Source organism: Stegodyphus dumicola, chromosome 7 (genome assembly GCF_044657685.1).
Source record: "Stegodyphus dumicola isolate Sdum_Otavi_A_Nest chromosome 7, ASM4465768v1".
NCBI lineage: Eukaryota > Metazoa > Arthropoda > Arachnida > Araneae > Eresidae > Stegodyphus > Stegodyphus dumicola.
The window spans coordinates 137,806,477-137,831,222 of record NC_140774.1 but is presented as its reverse complement, the minus strand read 5'-3'; the positions used below and the strand labels follow the sequence as shown (position 1 = coordinate 137,831,222).

Genomic DNA, 24,746 nt, shown 5'->3' with positions numbered 1-24,746 from the left:
AACTAGCCAATTTTTTCCCATGCAAAGCAAACATTATCGTAGAGCACTACACAACCAACCCTAAATTCAAACGTCCAATTCAAACCTAAATTCAAACGTTCAAGTGCTCTTAAGAAACCTCCTTTTCCACACCATTTGTGACAAAATTAAGCTGGCTATTGAGAATAGAGGATTTTCCGTAAACAAGGCATCGAAGGTGATGATTTGTCTAAAATAATAAAATATTTCAGCCACATAACTGCCAGTTATGGCACCAATTATCTGAAAACTGCCACATGAGCCCTAGATGCGTGAAATGTTTGCTAAGACCCAACTAAAAACTGCTCTCAAGAAGGACAAATGGAGGTACCCAACTATTGTACTTATGCTAAAAAAAAGGTATCCCGCGTCTTTCCGTGGGTGCTCAAAATTTTCCACGAACACAGCCAACAAAAGAATCATAATACGATCTGCTCTTAGTTACTCTCAAGCGTTTTCAGGAAAATTATCTATTTCCCGTAAACTAACAGATTCCAATAATGCACAGATAATTAAGTACACCTATTGTACTTATGCGGAAATACCTAGCCTTTCCGTGGGTGCTCAAAATTTCCTACGAACAGAGCCAAGAAGAGAATCATAATACAACCTGCACGTTAGTTACTCTCAGGCCTTATTAAGGAAATTCCTCTATTCTCCGTTAAACCCACAGATTTCAATAACGCACAGGATAATCCGTCACCCACTGCTAAAACTAATAACTTACTTGATGCTTAATATACTTGAGCTCATATCTCTTTGAGTTACTGTGACTATTTATTCAATACGAACTGAATTTCATTATTTCTGTTCTTAATAAGTATATGCTTGTCCTGAAAAATTGTTCTACCACCATTGAAAAAATTCCATAGACTACAGATGACGGCAGAAATAAGCTACAATCTGAATTGCCCATAGCCCCTTAGAAACCTTTAATTCAGTTTATTTCCTTATATTAACTTCTAATCCTGATCCCCGTTTTCGGACTATATCAAAATTAGGTATGGCAATGAGGAGAACCCCCTGTTGTTCATGATCATATCTCTCTATTAATTTTTATACAATGCATTAATTAACTCCTTGTTTCTTTATGTATTTTAGTCTTATTTCCAAGTCCTAATTCTTTCGTCGCAAATATGCTGCCATTTAATGATCACGGTCTTAGATTTTTCCCTGCCTTCCGATACAAAACCTGCTTTACGCTAGTGCGTTACCCCTTCTACCAGCAGCCAATCTCTAAGGTTTGCAGACTCAGCCAATCTCCTGTTGTCACTCGGATACGCCTCTACATGCTGTAGCTCTACACTCGTTCATATGAGCTTCGATCTTTCCATATCATGTTCGCTGTATTCAGCACCACAGAGACATGACTGAACATTATCTCTAATTATTGCTTATCGTTCTTCATTATTGCTTAACGTCACTACGAAATGAATGAACTTTATGCTTATATTCAACCATGCATGTATCTTGATGCTATCGACTTGCTTACCATGCATATTAATGCTATGGACTTTTCTGCTATGTTATACTTGGATAGAGCTTCGACCAAAGAACTCGAACCTCGAGGCCTTCGGCCACCTAGGCCTTCGTCACTGGCAAGGTAGCATCTGAGCGTACCGCTAACATGTTGCTCCCCAGCTGTGGAATGCCCAAACTACGAAGCATCGTCTAAAGGCCGAACTGACAGATCAGGAGGGTATAAGAATTGCTTACGGTTGTGTCCCACAGCTGATATTACACAGTAAGTATATGTGCACAGGTCAAAACATAACACTATTCTGAGATGAAAACAACTTAACGAATATATATATATATATATATATATATATAAACAATAAAATTGAATTTAATAAAATTAAATGTATAAAGAAAAAAATCTGAAAGGAGTTATGTTTTTAAAGTCACACCTGGAAGTTGTTGATGTTTTTATGGTCTCGCTAAGATCGCTGTCTACGAACCTGCTCTTGGACTCGCTCCTCGTTAAATTGGCGCAGTTTCATTCGTTTTAAGAGTATTCTTGTTTCAAAGAAAATAAGCAAAACGTATATACATCAAGAAGAAACGCGGTTTAAGAATTGTATCTGAAAGTAACCGAAGTACATAGGTTATTTAAAGACATGTTATCAAATGATACATTATTGCAGTAAGATGAAAATATAACCATTTTGAATTTAATTATAAGATTTTATGTTGATTATAGAATAAATTAATAATAAAATTTTATGTAGATTATCTACGTGGAATTTAATAATTTTCAAAACAGAAAAAAGCCTTGCAATCTAAACCTATAAATGTCTATGCCTTAAGTTTAATAGAGGTTTTCGTCTTTCTTATCAGCTGATGAGAGAAAATATATCTGGAAGTATTCTTGAGAAATGTAAAAATGTAGCTGTAAATGTATGTATCAACGGAATATGGAACAGGAAGAAAAAAAACGAAAGTTATTTAATCATATTATCAAGAATCAAGTGATAAGAAATCGAACTTTTCTAAAAAATATATTTTTTATTGTAGAAATGAAAAGATGTTAGATTTTTTAATCTTGTAAAGCAAAATGAAAATGCAGAAAATTAAACTAAATATGTTAAATTTTTAGTTTTCTGACTGGTTAAAAATTAATGTCATTAAACTTAAATAATTTAAAATCAATAAGCTCATAACTTAGCCCGTATATGCTGGAATAATATAAATGATGCAGAAATTCAGTTAAATACCCAAATGTTATAAATGAAGCAGAAATTGAGCCACAAATATTTAGTTTTAAAAACCATATATTTTAATAAAACCGGATACTAAAGCTTAGACCTTTCTAGATTTAAAAATAATTCACGAAAAGAAATTACTTCAATCGTATCCGAATTAAGAATACTTCTAGCGTTGCCAGTTACTGCTGCTAGTAGCGAATTAACCTTCAGCAAACTTAAAATAATAAAAAAAAATTACGTAAGACCTTTATATGATAAAGAAAAACTTTCAAACATGAGCATTCTTTCTATAGAACACGAATTGAAACATTAATTAGATTTTGAAAAATTAAATGATTTTGCTTCGTTAAAAGCAAACAGAATTAAGTTATTAAAAGTGTTTGAAAAATTAGTGCAACACTTTTTATTATGAGTTAAATTATTATTTATATTATTTCATATTATATGCTTTTTATCAGAAAGTTAACACTTTTAAAGCTTTCCATTGCAAAACTGCATTTCATTGTATGCGCAATTTTCTAATCATTATATGAAGCTATGATTAAATATTATTGTAAAAGTTATGATATTATGATTTGAAATAGCTTTGTTAATGAATATATGAGTATACCGATATAATTAACTTTTATCGTATGTGTATAATATATTTCTTCTTTCCTTTTTTGGGGGGGGGAGAACGGAGGTCATCAAATGAGCAGACTCTTTGCATTTTACAGAGGGATGCGTATTCAACTCTTTGACAATAGTGGAATTTTTAAGTAAATTGTAAATGAATTTGCTCAAGGAGTAGGCCCGTTACTTTAAATTTTGTAGTCTGCAGTTTGTGTACTGAGGAGAACGTGTCAGGAGTTATAAGAGAGAAATTAAGCTCAAAGATTAGATTCTATAATTAAGGATTTTTTTCTCCCGTGGATGCCATTATAGGATTAATTAGTAGAAATACTTGAGGCAACTAATTATGAATTAGGTGAAAGTTCTTGCGTCTTCTTATTATTAGTATGTTACTGAAATTATTTCCATACCAAAAAGCAAATATTTTAAGAAGAAACATGGCAACCATCAGAAATGTTTAATTAACAAAGTGACTATTTATAGGCTGCTAATTAAAGAGGAAATATGAAGAAACATAACAACGTTGTTTATATAAACTGGGCAAATTTTCTAATTAAACAAAAAATTCAAAGTAATTTCGAATTAGAATTTTTGCCTTACGCAATCCCTAGCATTCAATAACAAAACATTTTGGGGAGCCTCCGAACCCTTTAATTTCTAACCTATGGAATTAAACCCATTTGTCAGCTGTAAAATTTTCCACCTCTTGAACTGATGCAGTTATATTTTGTCCAATTAATAACACTTGAATAATAATTTTAAAAAATTCAGATTGCTTCCTTTTTAATAGAAATTTCTTCAACGCTAAAACGTTTTCAAATACTTTCGTTAGATTAGGTTATTCGAATACAGCAAACGCATAAAAGATATCTGTCTAAAGAGAAGGGAGGACGTTCTAACCGAAAATGGTTAGTATTCACGTCACACATGGAAAACAACGAAAATTTATTGGTTGTTTATTTTACTGCGTGTTTGGCAACGTGATCTGCATAACACGCAGCCAGCCCGCTCTTTTGGGTTTGAACCCGAATCGAAATACTAGCATTTAGTGGCCTTAACCATTCGGCCATTGGTAGGGCAAATACTTAACCTATCGTCATTTTTAACATATAAATAAGCAATACATGAATGTTATTTATTTATTAATAGATTTTTATATATGCGTAATTCAATAATGTTAGTTAATTAATTAAATTTAAGTACGAATTAATTAAATAAAATCACTTAAATTTAGATACAAGTTTTATATAATTTTATTTTACCATTTTATTTCTGGAATGGTATTTTTCTAGAATGGTATTTAGGCCTAAGAAAATTTGCAAAAAACGAATAAAACTGCTTTCTTTAAAAATATTTCAGACAAATATTCTTGCAATTTCCAAAACTGAGCTTTAAGATTTTTTCATTAATAAATTATTAATTTTCTTCTTAGTTAATACCAAGCTAAGAATTATAATAATTTTCTCTACATAGTTAATCTGATTTCGTCGAATTTGATTAGAGATATATTTCTCTTTCAATTAATTCGGTTCTCACTTCGCGGCCAGGCAAAAATACATAAAACCTCAAAATATTTTTATTAAAAATTGAAAAATATAAAACATAAATACAGTTAAGACAATTTAAAGAACAACTTTTACACTTAGACCAAGGACCAAGGCAATGACTTCCGGAGTAGCTTTGCTGAAAACAGCAATTACCTCCACAACTTCGAGAAAGAGTATGTACGTAAAAACAAGCGATTCGGCCAGCACGCAGAAGGCAGATTTTTCGGTGCACAAAACTAAAAGTTTACTTTTGGTCTCACTCGGCAAATAGACACTGAAGGCGCAGAAATTGACTAAATTTGTTGTGGACGCTATGCTGACTCAATATATGAGATAATTTAATAACTTAAATAATAATTCCAGAATTTGTTAAGCTTGATTTAATTCCCAATAATAAAAGAAGACGTTATTTTGTTGTTGCGAAGCTTAGTTTCTCTAAATTGGCAACAAATCCACTATTCTGCTAAATTTCAAATGTGAACAAATGACTGCTATGGTAAACAAAAATTAGGCTTAGCCACTCTTAAACAACCTTTAAATTGTTGATATTTCTGCAGTTATTGCATGCAGGTTAACTAAAGGCATACAAACCTATACTTTTGGTACTAACGTTTGCAACCAAACAGGGAGGTGAACAACTACATATTATAGCAGTCCTATATACGAAATTTCAACGCTCTGAGGCTACTCGTTTTTGAATACGTACGTACAAACGCCACGAAAAAATCTCTTCTGAATCCATTTTCAATCAGTTTTATAATTCATTTGGGGAAAAAAGTCCTTTATTCTGTCCTTATGTACAAATGTCAAGCAGAAACATCGTTAATTTGCATTCGATAGCGATCAAAATGGATATTTTCGTTGAAATATAGTACCCGGAATTTTTCGTAATTATAATACTTTTACTTCGTACAAGGAAGTAACTAGAAATTGAAAAATGAAAATTCCTAGTAAAGTTGTAGTTTGCTGTAATTTTTTTTTTTTTTTTTTTCATTTCTTGTATAGAGCCAAATAAAAAAAGGAAGTCATTTAAATATTACCCATATGTGGGTTACTGTAAGAAAATAAGAGAGATAGTAGCCTCTAAAATTTAAAAATACCTTCTATTAAAGACTCAAATAACGATGAAATTAATTTTAAACACACGCATATTCATTGCATTTCAATTTTAGAAATAGATACTTTTTAATTGCTTCAATCAAGCATTAAATCCAGGATCCTTTTACTAATTATCCAAAACTTTGCTTAATGTATTCACTGAAGGTTGCTACAAGAAACGCTTCAAAAATGTAAGTTTATTAAAATTTTATGTTGAATGCATAGATTTTGTTTTTCAGGTTTTGAATTGGAAAATGATCTTTCTTTTATGCCCATCATAGATAATTTAATGGGAATTCATGTTAATTTTTTCTAATGAATGGATACTTCCGCATCTATAATAAATACAATGGACCACATTGCAAGCTATCTAGGGTTGTACACTACTCAAAATCTCATAAAAGGGATCTCCCGTTCTACTGGGCCGATTCACGAAATTCAAATTGCGTTCTTCATGTCTCGAAAGCGCGACTTAGGATATATATTAGATTTATATATAGCACTATTCTAACATAGGTATTTTGACACAAAATCGGACTTTTTCTGAAATAACATACCAATTTTTTTACATATTTCGATTCTACGACTCAAATTACGCCTAAATATGAAATTTTGTAAAATTTGGAGCGAAATTTACGGAGAAATTCAACAATTTATGTTGGCGCTTTTTATTCAGTTTGCGTCAAAATTAGTTCACTTGGCGAACTTCTTAATAATTATAATTGTTATTAATTTTAAGCAATTTTTTCTTTTTCGAATTTCATTTCTATTGTTTACGTTGCATAGTTTCTTTCGAATTTAAAAATTTCTATTTACTCATTCGAATTGCGCAGTTTAAATCAAAGGTGCATCGTTTATTTTATTTTTTTTTCCAAATAGTTTTCTTTATATTATATTTTCAGTCATAATTACTATTTTAGGTAATTTTTAAATTTTTAGACTTTTATTTTAATTGTTAGTGTTGCCTTGTCTCTTCAGATAATTATTTTAAAATTTTCTATTTATTCATTCGAACTGAGCATTTTAAATATATTTATTAATATAAATTTTCCAGAATTTGATTTTATTTATTTGAATTGCGTTTCTTTCGGAAGAATACTTTGTAACTCAGACTACAATGTATTTGAAAACTGCATTTATTAAAAGAAAAAATACAGTAAAGCACACTTAACACGCCTTTCAATGTTCCTTTCAGAAAAGATATATAAATAAGAGAGATGTATAATCGACATTTTAACTTAGGATGACTTGCATACACTGCTTTAAACAGTTTTTCTTCAGGCATTTTGCTTTATTCTTGCTCTTTTTCTTCAGGCATTCTGCAAGTATATTAAAAAGCATCCAATTTTTCGAAATATCTTGGTATTTCTGACAATCATTTTAAATAAAGTTATCGCCTTCCATTTCATAAAGGCCCACAAACGGCCCGAGCGGTAAAGTCGCTGAACACTCCGGGGTTCGAATTCCGGTAAAGGGGCTGGTTGCATGGGCGTTTTCGTGGATTTTCTCATGTGTAACGTGTATGCGAGCTGGTTTCCCTTAGAAAGTTCTTCACGAAAGCATCCTTCCTTTAAGCAGATAGCCTTGCTTTGCCGTAACTTAATAATCCAATTCAATCCATTTCATTAGTATTTAAGTCAGAGCCTTTATCAATCTTTAGAGGTTAGCATTTTGAAGGCATGAGATCAGAGGAAAGGCTGGTTTCATCAAGAGGTTTTGCTTTATTTAATTATGGCAAAGCACACTAAAACTATCTAAGAGGAGAGATGCCTTCGTGGAGGACTTTCTAACGGAAACTGGTTCGTATACACGTTACACATGGGGAAAACCACCAAAACACCCATGCAGCCAGCCCGTTCCCGGGATTCGAACCTCGGACCGAACTACCAGTCTAAAACCAAATCATATAGTCTAAAGCCAATCGCTCTTCACTTTAATCTGCAATGATATCGTTTTTGTCTACGATAACACAAGCTGAATTGATGGTTGTTGCTGGTGTACACGTCCAAGTGTTTTCTTTTTGAACACCTAAAATCTTTAAAGTATCCTGAAAGTATATTCAAAAGCGTCCAGCTTTTTGAAATATCTTGGTATGTCTAACAGCCAAATTTCCCTTCAAATTTTTGCTTACTTTCCTCCCTAATTTTCTTCTTTCCTTCTACAGTTATTTTCAGTGCTCACACACGAAAATTGAGGTTTCTCGATTGCTAGACTTCTATAAATTTTGCATTCTTGTCAATTTTTACTTCCTTGTAAGAAAAAAAAAGGAAGTATTGTAATCGCGAAAAGTTTCAGGCAGCATATTTCAACGAAAATATCCATTTTGACCGCTATCGAATGCAATTTAACAATGTTTTTGTGTGATATCTGTACGTAAGGACAGAATAAAAGACTCTTTTCCTCCAAAAAAATTATAAAACTGTTTTAAAATGAATTCTCAAGAGAATTTTTCGTGGTGTCTGTACGTACGAACATACGTATCTCGCATAACTCAAAAACGAGTAGCCTCAGAACGTTGAAATTTTGAATACAGGACTACTATAACATGTTGATGTGCACCTCGTATTTTTGTTGCAATCGGCCGCGCCAAACGTATATAAATATATTTATATATATATCCACTCTGTTACCCGGCTCAGTGATCTCAGTTTCTTTACTCTTATATGTTTGTAAATTGTACATTTTTTGCTTTAAAAATGATTGAATTATGTTGTTCTTATCTTCCGGTTAAGATTTTTATGCCTTTAGCAAATCTGTATGCAATATTTTTAGAATTATCAACAGTTTTAAAGTTGTTTAAGTGCCGCTAAGCCTAATATTTTTTTTATGGCGGCCATTGCTTGTTTACATTTGAAACAGCATAGTAGTGGATTTGTTGCCTATCTAGAGAAACATAGCTTCGCAACAACAAAAATAACGCCTTCATTTATTATTGAGAATTAAATCATGCTTAATCCTTTCTGGAATTTTTTCGAGGAAATGTTTAAAATTTACTTTTTAAAACAGATATTTTGAGATTTTATGTATTTTTGCCTTGTCACGAAGTAAGAACTGAATTAATTGAATGAGATCTGTGAAAAGTGAAAATTGACTCAATCGTCTGTGAAAAACTGTTACTTTTTTGTTTGTTTGCTTAATTTCTTTTATACATCGTTCTAGCTGTATTATAGTATTTGAATAGAACATGTCCCAACGATTAGATAATTCTTTAAATGATATCAATTTTGTGCATTCTGAGTTATAATATGAACGAAATATAATACTGTTAAGTGAACCTAGTGCCAGAGTGTCGCTATGGTAAACAGAGTGAATTTTAAAGAATGCATTTATTCTATTGTGGTTTATGCGCTGTCGGCGAAGTAAATTCAATCCAATAAGTTTAAACGAAATGCAAGAAAAAATGCGTATAATTTAATATTCCGTACAAAGAAGTCATGTGGTATAAACATCAGATTTTTTTAAAATATCAATTGCATCAACTGCGTTTCAGTTGAAGACAGCTTTTCATTTTCTAGCCATTTTAACTATAAACAAAGTATAGAGCAAAGTCCAAAGGATAAATATTTTAATTAAAAATTTGTTTGCTAAATGACAAAGAAATAAAACAGTCCAGCAGTGTTTATTCTGTACCACCGAGTAACCCGATTATTATATCGGCTGAAACAATATAAATCATATTAAAGATCATGTTTTTTATACAATATATAACGCGAGAGAAAAATTAGCTTCTTAAAACATTCTTTCTAAGAGGATTAATATAAAAATTTATATATATATATATATATATATATATATATATATATATAAATTTTACAATAAATTTAAAATATATATATATATAAATATATAAATATAAATTTATATATATATATATAAATATTAAATATATATATATATATATAAATTTTACAATAAATTTAAAATATATATATATATAAATATATAAATATAAATTTATATATATATATATAAATATTAAATATATATATATATATATATAAATATAATTATTTAAAAAGAATTTAACTTCCAAAAAAATCTACAACCACAAGAGTTAAATTACTACAAACACACCTACAGATTTATTGATGACCTTATTACAATTAATAGTTTTGGTAAAATTGAAAACTCCGACATTTATCCGAATTGTCTTAAACTTAATAAAACTAATAATTCACAAAATAGCATAGACTTTCTAGATCTTCAAATCATTAACTACAAAAAAATTTTACTTTTTGACAAAACAAGAAACTTCAATTTCAATACTAACAAATTAATAAATTGGAACTCCAACATATCCAAAAAAGTAATTAACAATACTATAATTAATCAAATACAACGAATTAAAACTATATGCACAGATACAATAGATTTACAACGCGAAATTTTGATCCTTATCAAAATTCTCAAAAATAATCTAATTCCCTTTCAATTTATCAACCATTGCCTTAAAAGAGCAGGCGTTAAATACTCACTCTAAATCATTTAACTGATAGGGATTTGATAATTTATTCCTAAACCTGAGAAGGCGGTATAAGTTGGATGACTGTCAGTTGAAAGATTTGTATATAGTGTAATTACTCAATTGTATATATTGTAAAAAGCTAATTGTCTTCAGACATATACTGTTACTATACTGTTACTAAAAAAATGGGCCTATTTCCTGCCTTTAGACTGTCTACTAGCTCTTGGATAGCGAAAATGCCTTTTTCCTTTCTTAAATTCTTAATCATTGCGACACGACAATTAGCCAGAAATTAATTAATTTCCATTCACTAGTATTTTTAAAAAAATCTTAACAGACGGTCTCTCTCAGATAAGAACTCCACAAAATACATCCCTCAAGAATTCCAAGTCCCACCCACTACCATAAATTTCTTCACCCAAGTCTTGCCGACTGATATAATTCAAAGCCCCTACTGCCGCTAAGAATTTTCGGACACCCTACACTTCTGAGTCAGATACGAAGAGAACACACTGCCAACTCCCCCACTAGAAAGAATGTAAGTTACTTAATACCTTTCTGGCCTTTATATCTTCATGTACATTCACTGATCTTATTTATATTATTTTCTATTTTATTTTTATATTATTTTTATGTTCTCTTTGATTTGTTTTGCAAAGTTTGCATTATTTATCTTTTTTATAATCTTCTATGTTTATTTCAACTTTACTTTGATTTCGATTTCATAATGACAATTTCCAATGTTTAATTTCTACAAATAATATAGTACTCAAATACATAAAGATGATAGTGTCGGGGACGATTACTCGAGTTTTACAAGATTTCTCTACAGTAATTGATTTTTACTCCAAATTGAATTGACTAAAATGCTTCATGAGAATCAGTTCTTTGAGTAACAACTATTCGCGGAAATATTTGGCCTGACTAGAATTGCCGGTTTGGCTTTAATTTATAACTCGAGTAAAGACGAAACACTTTCATATTTACGTATTTCTATCAATTATTGATCATTGAACGGGAGTTGGTTTGTTCCCCTTGAAAAGTCAACTAATTTCCGATCAATGACAATAATTACATGTTTTAATTTTTACTTTTACAATTGTAATATTATTCTTCGTGATGATTTAACTCCAGTCCCCGTTAAAACATTATTAACATTTTGCTTTCAAATTACTTCAAAACATCTTTCAAAATATAACTTACCAGTATGGATGCACACTTTTAAAATAATTCTACTTTAATTAAACTTAGGAGATAATATAATCAATTAATCAATACGGTTTAGGAAATAAATTATTTATATATATATATATATATATATATATATATGTCATAATAAAAGGAAAGGAAATGACGGAACACTGTAGATGCTTGATTAGACCCATACTGAAGACGAATTTGATTGCGTAGTATGCTAATAATGCTAACTTGGTAATATCTAAAGAACTTGGCAGTCGAAGCAGTTTTAATTCCATTTTTATTTCCAATGGATATTTGTGGCCACAATCACTTGGCACTCTAATCGTGCCTTTCCACAGAAGATTTACATTTTTGATATTGTTGGGATAGAAAGCAAGCCAGCGAAATTACATCTTAGGACAATAGAGAGCAAAAGCTGAAGTGCGTAGTTATGCAAGATGGAGGCACGCGCAGAGAAAAGTTATGTAAAATATTAAAAAAAAAAAAAAACCGATGGCTTTGCTCTTTGCGAACCTTTTATATGTAAGATAAAATTATATGAATCAGAGTTATAATATAACTATAAACATTAATTCTTCCTCTCTATTCTAAAATCGTAATAACTTCTTTCACATTATCTTGGATTTATCACAAAACGATCATTTGAAGAGCTGAATTAAATTTTCCATTGAGGTTTCAGGCTGCAGGAAACTATCCTGCCGGCTTAATTGTCATAATAAAAGCAAAGGAAATGACGGAACACTGTAGATGCTTGATTAGACCCATACTGAAGAAGAATTTGATTGCGTAGTATGCTAGTAATGCTAACTTGGTAATATCTAAAGAACTTGGCAGTCGAAACAGTTTTAATTCCATTTTTATTTCCAATGGATATTTGTGGCCACAATCACTTAGCACTCTAATCGTGCCTTTCCACAGAAGATTTACATTTTTGATATTGTTGGGATAGAAAGCAAGCCAGCGAAATTACATCTTAGGACGATAGAGAGCAAAAGCTGAAGTGCGTAGTTATGCAAGATGGAGGCACGCGCAGAGAAAAGTTTTGGTTTACAAGGACAGTTTCAGTTCCCAATGATTACGTCATCAGAGCTGCGCCGATCATAGAGTGATCTAGAAATGACGCAATGCAAAGAAGTTATTACGATTTTAGAATAGAGAGGAAGAATTAATGTTTATAGTTATATTATAATTCTGATTCATATAATTTTATCTTACATATATATATATAAAGCCGGGACGTCGGCTTAAAATGTGTTTAATCGTTTCCGAAACGTGTTACAAAGCATCTTCAATATAGCGTCCAGCATTTTCCGAAAGCAAGTTAAATCCTGTTTATTAAAATTAAATTTTCCATTTCTGCCAAATTGTTTAGATTATCACCATAAACACCATAAACATATGCTTTTGAGATAACCTCATAGCCAAAAGTCATAGAAGTTGAGATCTGGTGGGAAGTGAGGAAGTATCGGCTTATAAGACGTTCATTCGTGAAATGTTGCCTAAGTAACTGTGCGACACATGTGAAGTGGGGCACAGCCCTACATAAAAATTCTAGTATCTAAAATGACACGTTACTACAGTTCATGTATCACGAAACATTTTAACATTGAGTCTAAGCGAGCTGCAATCACAGTGATCCAGTTGTCAACTGCTCTTCAGAGTAAAATGGTTCAGCTATGAAACTAGCTGTCATTGCACACCAAACGGTGTGGAATGACTGCTATGCAATGGAATGCAGTAGGAGAATGCAATGGAACTAGGTAGATAACGTATGGGATTCCTTTGGCCCAAATCGACTAAAAGCGTTTTGAATCAGTATCTTCATGTTTTAGGGCCGAATTCAGGCTTCAAAAATTACAAATTAGCGATCTGTAAGAAAACGATTTCCAGATTGTAGGCATTTGTGCGAGTGATTTGAGATCTCACATTTTCTAATCGCTATATCGTGGTTTTCACGGACGAATTTCTCCCTTATACGGATAGCGCACTCGACTTTTATCGACTTTAACGCTTTTAAATGATAATTTGCTTACTTCAAAGTTTCTTAAGGGTATACAACATATTAAACCCGTTTAAAAAAGGTTAAGTTACATTCCGACCCATATTTCGTTTACAAAAATTCATACAGCGCCATTGCCCGGCCCTGGTGGTGAGGTTTTGAACTTCCTTTTTTTCGCGGAAAATAAATTCCCATGACCTCCTTTACACGGTTACCAAGTTTGATAACATTTGATCCAGTAGTTTTCCTTTTATGACCATTTCAAAGTGGAACTTTAATTATAACCACCCTGTATATTATTAAATTTTAATTTGAAGCTATGCGTATACCATGCGTAAGATTTTCGCTTTTATGGAAAAAATAAAGAATCGAAGCAAATACACTTAGGGTAATGGACCAAAACTGAAAAACATTTACCCTCCCTCCGAAAATAAAATATTGAAAATTCGACCTTGAATTTATTGGATTATCGAAATATTCAATTTGACTTATCTTCTTAGTTCCGATAACAATTCCGTCAAAAACTTCGAATTACTGAAGTAAAAGGTTTAGTATATATTCTCTGTATGTTAATAAAGTAAAGACGTTACGCTGATGCAACGTTTTGTCTGAATGCACAACATGTAATGGAAAAGAAGGCTTGTAGAGATCTGTTTTTGACATGCCTCTAAAAGTAGATGTCATACTCCTTTTGTCTCTTCAATGTCAAAAAACTTTCCTTTGAGAGGCAATTTTAGTTCTTCGGAAAGAAAAAAATCACAAGAATAATTTGAAGAACATGCAGGACGATTGAGTACACATACTTATTTTCAGAACACAAACGGTTCTCCGATTGGTTATTGAATAATGAAAAGATGCATTGTCATGCAATACAAAACATTTGGAATACGTTTTCTGACTGAATAACGTAAGATTAAAAGTCATCTGCTTAATTCACAGCCATTTACAAGTCAACTACTCGGGCAATCGCAGAATAGTTTTGAAACCTGAGCTTGTAAGACAAACCTAATATCACTGGATTTAAACACTTCTTTTAATCTTCCGAGAACATTCATTCTTTAGCTCATATCCCAAGAATATTAAGTGAATACAATTATTGCAAAAGAAATTGAATATTCATTTGCACTACAGCTTGGTAGTTTACTACGAGTTAACAAAACTTAAATTCTCCTTTTTGTGTCTAAGAATACAGCAATATTTTAAATATTTACAAATAAAATATTAAATTGGAGATTTAATTGGAGCCTTACCAGTTGTCTAGCATTTGAAGATTGTTAAATACTAATTGTTTGTTGCGAAGTCTAACCCAGGCTGCATGGTTGGTTTTCGTAGTTTTCTAGATTCTCTTTACAAAGGTCCTCTATGAAAGCATCTTAACCAAATAGCTCCCATGTTCTTTCTATGTTCAAATAACCAACTAACCTAGTTTAAGCGAGATTTCCAAGTGAAGTTACTAGCAAAACACGAATACTCATTAAAAATCATTTGGCTTGCAAATCAGGAGTAACATGAAAGATACGGCGTCAATAATTGAATTGCTGTTAGGGTATACCGTTACTAAACTTAGATGGTCATTCCTTAATTAAATATAATTGATATGTAACTTCTACTAGAGCTGACGGTAAGAATTGAAGTGCGAATAAATAATATTTTGTGCAATTTTGATTAATATAAAATTAGAAATATTTGCATAGAAAAATATTTGCATTCAGACAGAAAGTTTTTTCAAATATTTGCAATTTATAAGAATGATTTATTAATAATCAAATCAAATTAATCGTAATAATTACTTATTATATTGCTGATGATTAGAATTCAGTTCTTGAGAATTACATTCTAAATTAGAATTTTAAGGATATAATGAAAATACGCTACGCAGAAAAATACATTTTAGGACAAAATCTAGTCGATTTTTTATGTTTAAAAACTTCTTAAATTCATTTAAGAAACATCGTACCCTCGTTGGTAATTCAATCCAGAATGTTGGGTGTCGTTTATATAATTATTATTACTTGTCCACAGAACCTGCTGACTTATCCAGCCATTAAGTAGCTGCAGATTATTTCTACATAACCATTGAACTTCCATTAAACTTCCATTGAACTGAATTGAGGGGAAAAATTCATATAATTAATTCTCCGTAAAATTTTATTTGAAATTTAAGGTTAAAAATAGCTGTGGCAATTCACTGCCACAAAAATTCGGTATCTAGAGGGTTGTATGTTTATATCATAATTTGACTTTTATAAAAATGATTATTCTAAATCTTATGTTTCTATAAAAATATACTGTGCTTTAAAAATATGGATGATAGTATCAGCCGCTCTTTCAGCCACTTCATAAGCAACAGCTTGTTTAGAAATAAATTATGCAGTTAGCATCATAAAATATTTTCATAAAATTCAAATAAACATCAAACGAAAGTTCTCAGTTTTAGACAATTCGATTTAAACGAAGTTAAAATAAAGTAGCAGACGATAAAACGCCGAAGATAAAAATATTTACAAATATTTTTATCTTCGGCGTTAGATATTTACAAATATTATATCTTCTTATTTTATATTAAATATTTTTATCTATATATTTTATCTATCTTTTATCTCTTACAAATATTTTTTTTAAAAAAGAAGAAAGAGAGAAATTTAAAAAAAAATAGTTAAAAATTTGAATAATATCTATAATTAAAAAAATAGCTTTTCATATAGAATCAATAAATATTTATTACGCATCATTGAGGGGAAAAATTCATATAATTAATTCTCCGTAAAATTTTATTTGAAATTTAAGGTTAAAAATAGCTGTGGCAATTCACTGCCACAAAAATCCACAAACCACATTTGGCGTTATTATCGCTCAAAAAAAAGATGCCAAAATTCAAAACGTGATAACATGTAAATTCGTGTATATCTTAGAAAATTTTGAATAAAAAAAGTCTAATGTTTTGCAAGTATGATTACAAATACACCTACTTTAAGATGATGGTAAAAATTTTATAGGTTATAATTCAAAATTTTTTTCGAAAAATTTATAAAAATTATTTAAAAATAGAAATTTAAAAAATAAAATCACAAAAAATGAGTAAATTTTATTTGGAAAGAGTGAAAGGAAAAATCAAAAGAGTTTAATATAAAAGGAGATATTAATAAATATTTGCCAAATTCAATTAACATTGAGGAGCTAAAATTTTGAGAGCTAATATTTTAAAAACTACTCTTACGAATTTTACAAAAATTTGCATTCTGGCATAATTCTAGTCGTAGAATCGAAATATGGAAAAGAATTGGTATGTTATTTCAGAAAAAGTCCGATTTTGTGTCAAAATACCTATGTTAGAATAGTGCAAATTATGAATCTAATATATATCCTAAGTCGCGCTTTCGAGACATGAAAAACGCAGTTTGAATTTTGTCAATCGTCCCAATAAAACGGAAGATGTCCCTTTTTTTTTTTTTTTTTTTTTTTTTTTTTTTGAGCAGTGTACATGCTGTTGTCACTTTTTCACTATATTCCCGTATTCTGGTCTGTGGTGAATTTCCCTTTTGCTGTTGGAATAATGTTTTAATAGATGATCTTTTTAACACGTTGAGCGCCACGCGTATTTCTTAGGCAATCCCGTTCAGGCCAGGCGCGCCGCTTAAAAGTGCTGGTATCGTAGGGTCAGGAGTAATGGTCAGAAAAAAGACTAAGAGAGTTGTCACATTTTGTAACAGCAGTAATGGAGAACCGTTTTTATGCCTACCGTGTTTCAATGAAATCCATTAGTCCTATAATGAAGCAAAATTAAGTAAATTTTAAATAAATTTTCTGTAATTCCATAAAACAGTGTAAATTTTATAGTTATATATCATGATACACGCTGTCAGCCAGCGGCGGTTGACGCGGCCTAAACGGAAAGTCTAGTATCGGCCACAGATGGCTGACATGGCGCTCAACGTGTTAAAGGAAACAAGCTCCTACTCATATTCATATATGTGCGGAAAAACGCGAAAACTCTCCTGAATATAAATCCCTTTATCTAAAATTTGAAAACAGATAGAATCATCAAAATTCAACAAGATAGCTGGGCTGCCGGTGGGCTCTTCTCTTGATGTTGATGACATGCGTACAACTATAAAAAATAAAGATATCAAATATCCGCTTTGAATTTCATCTTCCATAAGTTAGTATTTCTCTCGCAGTGTCACGAAGCATGGCTTTAGTAAGCTTGTAGGAATTCTCCACTGTGTATTCCTAAGTTACAGTTGAAAGTGAAAAACTTTAAGAACTAGTAAGCGAATAATCGCTTGCGTTTGTGAGCTATAAAACAACAAGTAAGAAGGGGGAAATAACCCTTTATTATTTAAACTAAAGTATAAAAAATTCTGTCTTGAAGTTGTACAATAAAGCCGATACTTGGGCTTGAACGTAAGAGACTAAGAATTAAACTAAACTAATTTTAACCAAACCAGATATAGCCGAAGCTATCAAAATTCTAACAGAGTTGCCCCTTAACTGACTGCGAAGCTATCAAGGCCTAAAGTACGGCCGAGGGTAATAATAGATTACGAGAGAGTAGCCTAAAAAGGCGGACGCGTGCAGCCAGAATATCTGGTATCTCTCTCATTAAGACTGTAGAACTTCGAGGTTATATACCGCTCTTCCTCATTAACATTAAGACGTTATTCTAAAACTACGTTTGGCCGGAACTGGTAAGTTGAAGTAAGAATTGAAAGGAAAGGAAGTTTAACTCAAAATTTACCTGTTAATAAAATTAACATAATCCTTACAAGCTTCAGCAGCTGCTCCTATGGCTCTGGCTGCAAAGTTTTAACTATTTGAGCTTTTAATTTTCTGATAATTGCATACGAAGTTTAATTATACGCGGATTATGTTTTTTTTAAAGAACCAAAAACGTATTCGCCATAATAACTGCTTTTGCAAAGTAGGAAATTTTTGCACAGTTATTTCTCTTATTATAATTTTTTAAACAAGGGAAAAAACTAGTACATCTACGTATAAAACAAAGTAACAACTTGACTATACACCGCATTAAATTAATTAGAATTGAAAGAGTTATAATATTTCTTGAAATTAAAATACAAGCACAACTGTGGTCAAAACCTGAGGCGGATGATCAAATGTTTTCCATTTAATAAACATTTTTCCGTTCCATGATAACAGAATTTTTCCATTTCATTATACCATTTTCCAGAAGAATGAAAATTTTGCATTAATTCTTTTATCATTTTGAAAAAATAGGCTCTTTAACTGAATGTGTGTCCGCTAAACGCATTTGAATAAAATAAAAAAGTACATAAATATAAATGCGTGTTTTCTCCTTTCATATACTTGTCGTATAATCTGATTTATAACGTACAAATGAACAGCTATACGAATGCAATTTATTTACTCTCAGTTTTTTATATATGAGAAATTTAAAAAAAATCTTCATATATCACTACTTAGACCTATTTCTGTAGCCTAAGTTTGTTTTTTACTTCCTGGTACGAAGTAAAAAGGAAGTATTGTAATCGCGAAAAGTTGCAGGCAGCATATTTCAACGAAAATATCCATTTTGACCGATATCGAACGCAATTTAACGATGTTTTGCGTGTCTTGGTTTGGTTTGGTTTGGTTTATTTAATTATGGCAAAGCACACTAGGGCTATCTGCCTAAGGGGAGGGATGCCTTCGTGGAGGACTTTCTAAGGGAAACTGGCTCGTATACACGTTACACATGGGAAAAACCACGAAAACGCCCATGCAGCCAGCCCGTTCGCGGGATTCGAACCTCGGACCGAACTACCAGTGTTCAGCGACTTTACCGCTCGGCCCCTGGTGGGCCTGTTTTGCGTGTCATCTGTACGTAAGGACAGAATAAAAGACTCTTTTTCCTCCAAAAAAATTATAAAACTGCTTTAAAATAAATTCTGAACGTACGTACGTATCTCGAATAACTCAAAAACAAGTAGCCTCAGAACGTTGAAATTTTGTACATAGGACTGCTATGACATGTAGATGTGCATCTCGTATTTTGGTTGCAATCGGCCGCACCAAACGTATATAAATATATTTTATATATATCCACTCTGTTACTCGGCTCAGTGATCTCAGTTTCTTTATTCTTATATGTTTGTAAATTGTATATTTTTTGCTTTAAAAATGATTGAATTACGTTATTCTTATATTCCGGTTAAGGTTTTTATGCCTTTCGTAAATCTGGAAGCAATCTTTGTACAATTATCAGCAATTTAAAAGCTGTTTGAGTGCAGTTAAGTTTTAAATAACATGGCGGACATATTTTTTTTACATTTGAAACAGCAGAATAGTAGATTTGTTGCCAATCTAGAGAGACTAAGCTACGCATCAACAAAGATAACGCATTCATGTATTATTGCGAATTAAATCATGCTTAATTCTTTCTGAAATTTTTTCGATGAAATAAGTGTTTAAGATTTACTTCGTAATTTTTAATGCAGATATTTTGAGTTTTTATGTTTTTTGCCTTGTCGCGAAGTGAGAACTGAATTAATTGCATGAGAAATACTGAATCGTCTGTGAAAAACTGTTTCTTTTCGTTTTGTATGTTTAATTTCTTTTATTCATCGTTCTAACTTTATTATAGTATTTGAACAGAACATGTGGCAACAATTAGATAATTCTTCAATATGATATAAATTTTGTGCGTTCTGAGTTATAATAGGAACGAAATATTAAGTGAACCTAGCACCAGAGTGTCGCTATGCTAAACAAATATAGTGAATTTTAAAGAGTGCATTTATTCTATTGTGGTTTATGCGCTGTCGACGAAGTAGATTTAATTCAATCCAATACGTTTAAATGAAATGCAAGAAAAAATGCATATAATTTAATATTCCGTACAAGGAAGTCATGTGGTGTACACATCAGATTTTTTTAAAATTGATTTACTGTTTTGAATAATTTCAAAGCATCCATAAACATTTAAGTTTAATAATTCTTTGAATAAATTAAAAAAAAGTCCTTATTAATTTCGGCTACGAATAGTGAATAAAAATAAGATGCTGGTTCTGACTAAATCAAATGACATTCTTTTCGCAAAGCACATAATAGAGTAAAAAAACTTAAGTCGCGTGCGATAATGTTGTATTATCCTAGTTGATGTATATTTCAGCAAAAGTAGTCTTTCGATAACACTTTATTCACACTAGAAAATGAAACATAGTATCAAATTCAAAGAATTCACTTCTTAGTACAACCTTGCATGAACGATTTAGTCTGTCGTCTTACCCCCCCCCCCAATTATGTTCACTTGCATCACTCACACAATAAATTTTATTTTCTATAACAAGCATTCTAAACGTTTTTAGCAATGCACGTTAGGATATCTATCATTAGGATATCTACTGTCTTATCTATTAAATGCTCCACCACTGGCCAAGTGGTTAAGACTGCTGAATACTGTCAGTTCGACCCCAAGCAAATGGGCTGGTTGCATGGTTGATTTTAATGGTTGTCCTAATGTGTAACAAGAATAAGAGTAAGTTTCCCTTATAAAACTCTCCATGAAAGCAATTCTTCTTGTAGACATACAACCTTCGTGTGTTTTGTCATTTTCCAATAACATAATCTTCTGTTAAATTGTCAAATTCGATCAGTAATATTCTAGTTTTTACGAGTATAAACTTTATATTTAGTCTGTTGAAGGCGTCTATAGGTAGTATCTGACTCATTTTGCAATCTGTTACAGAAACCACAAGCTACAAACACATTATTAATAAAAATGTATATATTTCTCCATTTTAGTGAAGTACCTTTGACATGTAGAGAATTTAAAATAAAAAAAAGGCCCATCTTAAAAATGGCGTATAGTAGTTGTAGATTACTTGCGTGTGAAAGTTCCATGGATTTTAATTACATTAATTTAATTAATAGTAAAATTACCTCACATGTTCATATTTCAAGTCTTTCAGTGTTTATGTTGGTTCTTTACCAAGCAGTTCTGGAATCAACTGGAATTGAGGTAACTTTTCTGCAGGAATATGATATTTTGCTGCAAAATCGCAAATGGGAATAATGATGAGATGCGTTTAGTAGACAGCCCGTGCGCAATGCCGAAGTTGTGCTCGGTTCTGAGCTTAAGCAATTATTTGATGTTCTATAAAGCGAAAATATATTAAATGTGTATGGAGAAAAACAACGTAACTAAATTAAAAAATGATTTCGCGAAAACTGTGTTTCAGTTTTTAATGTACAATTTTGTACAATGTTTCAGTTTGTAAAATGCTTATTTAATAAGTACAATTTGTACTTAAGCTTGTTAAAGTTTTTTTTCTTCTTGTATATTAATAGTGTTTGCCTACCTATGATAAATATCCATAGTTTGGCAATCTTTTTAAAAAAAAGTCACGGTAATCGCCAAGTTGCACGAGGTAAGTAATTTTCATCTTTTCATCAGTAAAAAATCACCAATTTGCGCCAAGGTTGTTGCATTAATTACGTAAGTATCATTCCTCTTACATATCCAATAAATATTTACAAATACCTCTTAATGAAGGCATTATTGATGCATCTTATAAAAAGTATGACGATGCTCCTAAGAGGGTTACGCTATCCAGTCAGACAAAAGTTCAATGAAATATTAACTTTTCTTATTGACATAATGCTTCCAAAATATACTTAAGCGAGCATAACAGAAACCGGGACTACACATAAAATTCTTGATATACTGGGTAAGATAAAACTTCCATAAGTCTAGGCATCTTACTTCTACATTTACCTTAAGTCCTTATCTTTTGTATTAAATAAGGCATTTTAAAAAGCTATGCCAAAATGCCTTATTAAATGCAAAATATCTCTAATGTAAAAATAACAAATTTCGAGTAATCAGTTGGTGTCACCTGAGATCAACTGCATCAAGATTATTTTTTACACGAAAGCAGAAAATAATCATATATAAATAAAATAAAAGCATAAAAATGGAATAACGCAATTACCATTTAGAAAACTCTTAAAAAATGCTGTTCTAAAAAAACGCAAGCGGAGCTATTAACGCCTTTAAAGTGTTAAGTGCTTAAAAGCCTTTTCAAATACTGATAATACTTTCCGTACAGAAGATAAAAAGCTGTGAGATATCAGCTACTTCGCGGTGAATGCAGAACAGCAGGTTAATAAGAAATGCTAAAAGAATTTTGCATCTTCTAAATGGTAAAGTGTTTGATGATAAGATAAAGTAATTTATTACCACATGAATCAATCTCGCAATACGGACTAAGAGAATTTTTTGTGTTGAGTGTCATTATTTAGTATTGCCTGAAAAGATTCCGTAGTTTGGGCTAAAAGACGTTTCGCATTCCAAGGTGTTTTGTTATCATCTTTATAGATAAAAACACTCGGATAAGGTTAAAAAAATAAATAAAAAGAAGTTTGTTATACTTTTCTTACCACAAAGAAGCGTTTCTGAGAAGACCAACAATTTTATTAAGTGTATAAATATAGCGAATTACTCAAAAATCAAACTCAAAGGGAACCATATTTGTTTCAGATACTCATATTTTTTAAATTGATTTGCATAGATCGGTACTAACTAGTGAAACTTAAATTTACTTTTTAGATATATTATTTTTTCTTTATTTTATTATTTGTTTGTGGCAAAATAAATACCATCAAAATATTCCTTATAATAAAATATTTTATTCGAAAAGTGTTAATCAGTATCACGGACACTTGAGAGGTCTGCAGCGCTCTTTTAGCAGATGTTTTTTCACAGTTTTTTGTTTTAAATATATCACATTTGAACTTTATGAAGTTCCTTTCATAAACATCAGAATTATTAGTTTCTGAATCATATTCTAAATTTAAATTAATGTATGCAACGGAGATTTTCGCCGAAAGTGCTCAGTGAAAAATAATGACTATAATAATAGAAAGCTCCAAGTGGACTAAGACCCAAGTAAAGGAGTTAAATAAAAAACTAATAGTCAAGAACACTTCTTATCTGCTAATGTATTTTTAAAATCCAAACAACATACCAAGTTCTTAGATTTATCACGATTCATATTCATTCTTCATTCATACTCATTTCTTGGAACATTCTGCACACTGAATATTTAAACATTCGAATTCTTTCTCTTAAAACTATGAAACTTTCTCTTTATAGTCTATAAAACTAATTGAAAATTATATTAAAAGTATTCAGAATAGGATTTGAAATTAAAAATAAGAAAAACATTAAATTTTAAATTAGAGTACTAATAATTCCAAAGATGAAATTCTTTGATAATACAGAACAAAAAAGTACCAAAAAATAAAATCTTGCTTAACTGAGTTTAATTTTTCCTTGAATAATAATCAGAAAAGTTGTATTTCTAACCGTTCTGAACATTGTTGCAGTCACGAAAATTAATAGCATGAATTAATTTGCAAAACAAAAATGGCCTTAGAATATGTTTTAGTTTTAAATGTTGCCATATATTAATTTCAGATTCTTTAGCAAGCCTAAAACAGTTATCATAAAAAAGCAAAAAATATACTATAACGATTTTAATACGTCCAACTAGTGTAATTTTATAAAAATATTTATTATTTATAATCAGACATCTCATGATTTAAATGTATTTTTAATTAAATCAGCCATATAATGTAGTGAAAATATTTTTTGAACTGTGTTTATTGCTTTATAATCGCCTGATTTGTTACAGAAAGCATTAAAAGTTAATTATTTTACTATTAAAAAAGGGCAACACGCTGGGGCGTGGAAAATAAAAGTATTTTATTTAAGAAACGGCAACACATTACTTTGATATGGCGAAGTTTGTTGAATAAAATTGAAAAACTAATTCTCTTTATTATTCGAGCTAACCTTAAATTTTGACGAATGGCAACAATCTCTCACGTTGGAGATAAAAATGTTTTATTTCGAACAGTGATGTTATTCCTCTCTTTCAAATCACTGAGTTTGTTAATCATTAAATTTGTGCAAAATATGAAATAAATAACAAATTTTGAAATTCAAAATTTTAGCTTCGAGTTGCACATATTCGGGTGGAAGACTACATGTGTTCAAAATTTGGCAATTCTAGGTGCTTCTGTGTTTTTAATGGGAGAAACATACAGATTTTTCATTTATTATTATTGCATTA

The 24,746-nt window shown here is 30.9% G+C and overlaps 1 protein-coding gene and 1 long non-coding RNA gene across 5 annotated transcripts in view; one reads left to right on the top strand and one right to left on the bottom strand.

Annotated features, from left to right (window-relative positions):
• Window positions 1-24,746, top strand: part of LOC118193715 (uncharacterized) — a 322,326-nt gene that overhangs the window by 862 nt on the left and 296,718 nt on the right. The window lies entirely within an intron of this gene.
• The window catches only part of Pde11 (Phosphodiesterase 11), a 589,461-nt gene that overhangs the window by 299,454 nt on the left and 265,261 nt on the right, over window positions 1-24,746 (bottom strand). The window lies entirely within an intron of this gene.